General features: G+C 42.4%; 1 long non-coding RNA gene across 1 annotated transcript; it reads left to right on the top strand.

Moving 5' to 3' along the window:
* The first annotated feature begins 1,143 nt into the window (after positions 1 to 1,143).
* LOC136558061 (uncharacterized) lies at positions 1,144 to 3,924 on the top strand. The gene is made up of 2 exons (XR_010783832.1): positions 1,144 to 1,876; positions 2,280 to 3,924. It is a non-coding gene; the product is annotated as an uncharacterized lncRNA (long non-coding RNA).
* The last annotated feature ends 2,467 nt before the right edge of the window (positions 3,925 to 6,391 follow it).

Below are 6,391 nucleotides of genomic sequence, written 5' to 3'. Positions count from 1 at the left end.
AATTTTGTCTGTCCTGAGACCCTTGCAGCAAATCAGCAAATCCTTAGCCACCAGTGGGGCCAGGGAGCATCCTTTAGAGAGCGATCTGGCATGGCAGAATTGTTTTGGCATGAAAACACAGCTCCACCGAAGCCGCATTCAGAGTGAAGTGGATTTATGGGTATGGGAAGCAGGTGGATTTTCAAGCAGGTACACCCATGGCAGGTGTTTGGAAGGATATAGAGGAATAGCGGTCCCTATGCTGGGGACTTCAGCTCGCCACAGAGGAGCTGTTCGGTAGGACAGCGGGCTGCCCTCATGCCCCGCAGCCGCTCGGCACTGCGGCTCCTGCCGCCGCTCCCGAAGGCGCTGTGGCGGCATCTGCAATTCCCGAGCGGCACCGCAGGGCTCTCGGCTGTGCTCCCGCAGATGCCGCTCGCCAGCTTGGCACGGCAGCTCTGCAGCTCCTCTGGAGACACTCTGAGATTCGCCTGAACCGAGGCTTTGGCTCGGCTCGGCGCTGGTCGTGCTCCCGCTCCCCCCGCAGGAACTGCCGATGGCGATTAACGTGACACCCACCAGCGATGGCCCGGGCGGCACAGCACAAACGCTGCGCTCTCCCGGAGCCTCCCCAGGGACCCTTTTCCCCCACCACTGTCCCGCAGGCAACGAGGCCGCAGCGGGCGGCCGGACTCGGCAGCCGTTTGCTGCCCGGGGGATGGGGCTGCACCCCGCACGCTGCCGGGTCCTGCAGCGCTAGCGAGGGGGAGGCAGCGCTGAGGCAGCCGCTCCGGTCCCGGCTCCCTCCGTCCCTCGGCGGGCCGCTCCCGCCAGGCAGCCGCTGGCCCGCGGCGGGACCTATATGCTCTCGCGGAAGGTTACCGCTGCCCGGCACGGCAGCGACCGACGGAAGCGGTGCTGAGGCTTCTGAGGCAGCGCTTTGTCAAGGAGCGCCTGATTGGCTAACGGGACTCCGCAATGGTTATCTGGTAAGAGTCAGGGCCTCTGATTGGCTGCGCCGTACCTGCAATGCGTCAAGTGAGGATGCTGGGCTGCGCGTGCCAGCGCGCTGCCGGGGGGCGGCCGCGGCCCCGGCCCCGCCGGGAATGGCTGTCCGCAGCCGCTGCTGGCCGCAGCACCCGCCAGCTCCGGACGCTCCCGGCCCTTCTGGGCAGCATCAGCAGCGGTCCCAGAGGAAGATTTGCCGTCTCTTCATACCGCTGCAGCTTGCAGCAATAGCAACTGCTTTGCTGATGAGCCCGAGCTGGCGGGAAGAAGCTGTTCCTCAGCCAGTGACCTCTTCAGAGCAGTGTTTCTACGTAAAAAAGCGGCAGAAAGACAAAGCCGCTTTTCTCAATCCTTTTCCACAACACAGGGTGCCAGAGGTGCAAAGTGTGGCAGAACAAACGTGCTCAGGCCGCCCTTCCGCTGCCCGTGTGAGAAGCGTCTCTCAGACCGCTGCTCCCAGTGACAGCTTGAGTGGCAGCTGGGGGAGGATGTGCACGGCGAAGTGATGACTGATCGCCGAAATATCTCGCTGAAACCCTGCAAAATCTTTCAACACAAAAGAGATGCTTCTGCAAAATTAGCCCTGAGCTGCGAAGCTGTGCCGAGGCACGCGAGATTGGTGTGCGTCCATGTGGGGATGGCGGCCCCTCGGGCCTGGGCAAAACCCAGTGCAGCCCTGTTGCATAAGGAGCTGCAGAGATGCCATAACCACTTGTGTGGGATTTTTTGTATGTCTCTAATTGAAATAAGCATAGATCAAACAGAAGCAATGAAAGTCGTCTCTGCAGCAGTAAGAAGCTTACAGGACTGCTTTAAAAACGACGGGGGTTTCAAAGCAGCAAGAACTTCCTGGCAGATCTGTGAAGCTTGATACAATAGGTGTCTAAAGGTAGAAGTAGGTTACAGACACTCATTATCTAAATTCTTCAGTATTTCTGTTACTGGAGTGTTTTCATTGCTCTTTTTCAAAATCCCATTCTTGAAGAGTGAGTCAGCAAGAAGCCTGTGAATGTGTCAGGGAGCAGTGTTTTAAATAAGCTTTTGCTGCTAAGCAATTATTAAAGAGCATGCTTACATATGAAAAAATTACAAATTTGCATATGAACATAACAGCCCAATTTTTTCACTCTAGTGAAAGTTTTTTCCTAACAACGGTTTTCAGGATGACATTCTTGATGTGCTAGCATAGGAATTTTGAGTTAAATTCCTTGGTAATTTGTTTTCTTTGTTCCATTTGGTTACCTGGAAGTAGATCAGTTTTTAATTTAAAATTATCTTGATTTCCTTTTCAGGGCCCTACTGAGTACAAACTGCTTTCCTGCTGGCATGAGAACTTCTTACTGTCTTTTTTCCAAAGAACTCTTTCAAAATATTAAAAACAATTGAACCGCTTTTCCTTGTAATCCTAGCCAAGTGGAACAAGTGCAATGAAACCTTTATGGGAAAATTATATGCCTGTGTAATTATAATGTTTATGAGTCCAAGTTTGCTAAAGTGAAACATAAAAGTCAGACTGCAAGCTCATTCTGTTTCTTACCTGGTCGTTTAAAGTATGATAATGTTTTTGAAAATTTCATGTTTGAACACGTTAGGTCTAAACCAGGTTAATGTCTTAATAAATGGAAAGGAAATTGGTATAAAGCACTGCTAAAGGCATCACCTTGTTCTGGACTATTTTCCAGAACAACCTAATATGACTCATAAAACAAATTTGTTGTATTAATTTACTATAATAGTACTATAATGACTGTACAAATAACAGAACTATGTTAATGACAGAGAACCTGGAAAAAGCTTTTAGAAGTGACATCATCCCATCATTCAACAGGAAATAAATATACTAATTTTAGTTAGCATGTAAGTCATTGTTGCCCCAAACAGTCTCCTTTAAATCAGATTATTTAAAAGATAACTTCAAGGCTTTGGTGTGTTCAAGGCAGCAATATATTCTTAGAGTTAGCTTACAATGACCAAAAGTTCTAGAATGAATCAATGGGAATAAAAACCAATTATATGTTTATTAGAGAGAATTACATTGATCAAGTAATGGTAATTCCCAATCAATCAGCTATGAGTGATGATGCTACATTTTATTTTTTTACAGGTGCTTTATGTAGGCCATGTCCAAAGCCATCAGAGTGTATGGCAAAGGCAATACAGGGTAGTAAGCAGAGTTCATTACAGTTCTAAATATATCACATTCTAAACATTCTGAGTGAAAACATGCCCCATCAATTTAAAGCAACCATTTAAAAACCAATGTATTTACAGCAATGTCATTACACCAACATCTGTTAAATGTATGCAGGTCTGCCATCTTATGGAGCCTGAATGGTACTGCCAAATAACAGAACGTGGAGCTGCATGTTCATGTTTGGTGAATAGTTTGAATTTTTCCTTTACAGGTAATGTGTGCTTTCTTCTAAAACTTGCACCATTTGGATGCACTCTTTCTATTTGATTAGTATGTTTGTGGGATTTATGCATGCATGCAAGTGTAAACACAATCATATAAAGGTGTTACACTGCAAGTTTAAGCATATAAAAGCTGGAAAGAGTTGAAGTTAAAGCTGGTTGTTTACATTATATGACAGCCTGGACCAACTTAATCATTGCAATTTTTTGGGGGAGCTCTGTTGGATCTGTCTGGTTCAGCATTCAGGTTAGATGGTTCTATTTAGCGAGTGGCTATTCAGAATTTTGCTCTAACCTCTTTGTTTGTAGTGTGACTGTGCTGTATTTCCTGCAAGCTAGTCAAGTCTTGTTCTAAAGATGAAATTATTAACTCCTTTATGGGCTTTTCTACAGCTGTTATTATTAGAATATAATATAAACAGTTTTGAATTAAGTTTGTACAGGCCAAAGCAGACAATCATCATGGCAATATCCAGCCCAAGTGATTAAATTTTGGCACAGCTATTAAAGTTGCTAAAATGATGCTTGTTTGTTTGTTTTATTTTCTATTTTTATAAAAGCTGATGTCAGATAAACTTGATAAGTGACTTTTGGGTCAGCCAAGAACAAATGCACAAGAACACAAGAATGTTATAATTAGTACATCAAGTATTATTATACATTATTTTCTCTTTAACTGGTGCAAATTTATTTTTGGGTGAAAAGCATTCTTCAGGAAGACCTCATTATTTTGCTTTTGAAAAGTTTGAGGTGAGTTAGGAAAGTGGTTGATCTAAGTGGTTGTGACACAGTCAGATACTGTGGTAGAACACTTAAGATAAGCAAATTGTCCAGCATTCAGTGAAGTTTTGCAGAGTTTTACCAGCTGCTGGAAAATCTAGTAGTGCCTGGAATCTAAACACATAGGAGGATGTCTGATTTTTCCCAGTTGTACCTGTACTAGAAAATACTCTGTGTTATACCTTTTCCATTTAGTGTCATTTGCAAATATTCATATCTACCCTGATGCTCTTGATCAAAAAAGACACTAAGCACAAACTGCCATTTAGATTACTGTCAATTTGTGAATTTGATGATGTGAAGTACTGCTTACCACAACAAAGATGTCTTAGCATAATTTGTTTTCACTATTTGAATCAGTTTGTTATCATGATATATCAATTTTCATTTGTCTTTCATCTAAAAGTTTTACAGTTTCAGATGGATGTTAGGTAACCTTGGCTTTTTGTTGAGGAAGTTATCTTGTGTCTCAAAGGTCATGCCACATGTTACTGTGTCTTAAACACCTTTTTTTTCCAGTCAAAAAGAATCTGTTGTTGACTAGAAAAAACCAAATCTGTAAACCACATATGTTATATGACAGCAGCAAATTTTTTTGTGTCCAAAACTTACATTATTTTGAAGTGGATAGTTTTGAAGGTGGATACAGACACACATTCATTATTTTGAAGGTGGATAGTTTTGAAGGTGGATACAGTATTTTGAAGTGGATAGTTTTGAAAGTGGATACAGACACACATTCAAACCCATTGCCACGTACACATCTCACCGGAGAGCTGCTGCCAGATGCAGATACCAGAGGAGTATTTCATGCTGTGTAATTCTGAGCTGGAGGTGTGGTCAGGCAGGTGCATCCTCAGCATGACAGCCAGTGAGCATGGTGTTTGCTAGGTTCATTGATGGCATGTGTATGACAATGCAAACAATCTCCTGCTACTATAGGTATCCACATATTTTTATGAAAGACTTTAGGAATGACAGCAAATAGGCATAAGGGTATGATTTTTATATGAGTGGCACTCATCTGACAGATTCCTAACAACTGCAGTATTAACCCCTTTGTAGCTGCATTAGGCAACCCTCAATATTATATTAAGTAGTTTAAAGTCATCCTCCATTGAATTTACTTCTCATCAAGTTAGATTTGTCTTTGACTATTTTCAATAGCTATCCAAATTGATTAACCTGCTATATGCTAGTTAGTTGAAATAGAATACAAGCTAAAGCATTGGCTTGAAGAATCTGGCTTCTTGTGGTATGGTTTCAGTCATTAGTAATGGGCACCACAGTGATAGATAAGTGTGTCACTAAAGGTGCCAGGTACCTTGCCAGTCTTGTGTAGAAGTTTGTAAAGCTGTTGGTAGCCAGCTTGCAATTCTGGTTACCACAGCTTTCAATTCTTACAATATTGAGAATTTATTTGCTAGAATTTTTGTGTTAAACGAATTCAATGTTCATGGTCCTACACCAATTCCACCCAGCAAAGTTTGCATGGTATCTCTTTGATTTCTGTATCCTATTGCTGTGTGTTTTTTGTAGCCATCATAGAGGAAGATGCTATATTCATCACAAGTCTTGTTCCTTGTACCAGTTGGCTAAGTTCACATGTATGTTAATCTCATTAATTTTGGAGCCATAATCATGGGCTCTCATCCATGATACAGTTGCATTAAGTAAAGGAGTGTCTTTGTTAAGAGGTTTTTTGGTTGTTGAATAAGCAATTCTAGTTGCATATAAGATACACAATCAGGAACAAGTAGTATCTTAATTGTGTCTATTTGCATTGACTTCCTATTGATTATTAGCAGTGTTTATAGAAAAATGGCTGAATATTATGATGTTGTTCTCATTGTTTAAAATTTGAGTGTAATTCTTAGGAGCCCTTAAAGTTTGATTGGTTGTCTTATGTGTCTATAGTACCCACTTAATTTTATTAATAAAATAATTTGCAAGTTCCCATCCAGTATTACCTACAGCTAAAGTCAGTTAATTTTAGGCTTTAGGATTACTGTAACATTATCACCTACTCACCCACTATCAGTTCTTGACCCAGAGCTAATCTGTGAGAATGTATTTCCAGCCTTCAGGAAGGACCAATATAATCTATTTGCTGAGTTTCTCAGAGTAGTTTACCTTCCTTGAGATTGGCAGCCTGTTGCTCTTTTAAAAGGTACAGTCTCATTAAAAAACTAAACAAAACAAAACAACA

Source organism: Molothrus aeneus, chromosome 6 (assembly GCF_037042795.1).
Source record: "Molothrus aeneus isolate 106 chromosome 6, BPBGC_Maene_1.0, whole genome shotgun sequence".
Lineage (NCBI taxonomy): Eukaryota > Metazoa > Chordata > Aves > Passeriformes > Icteridae > Molothrus > Molothrus aeneus.
The sequence above is the reverse complement of the archived record's forward strand: the minus strand, read 5'-3'. Positions and strand labels throughout refer to the sequence as shown.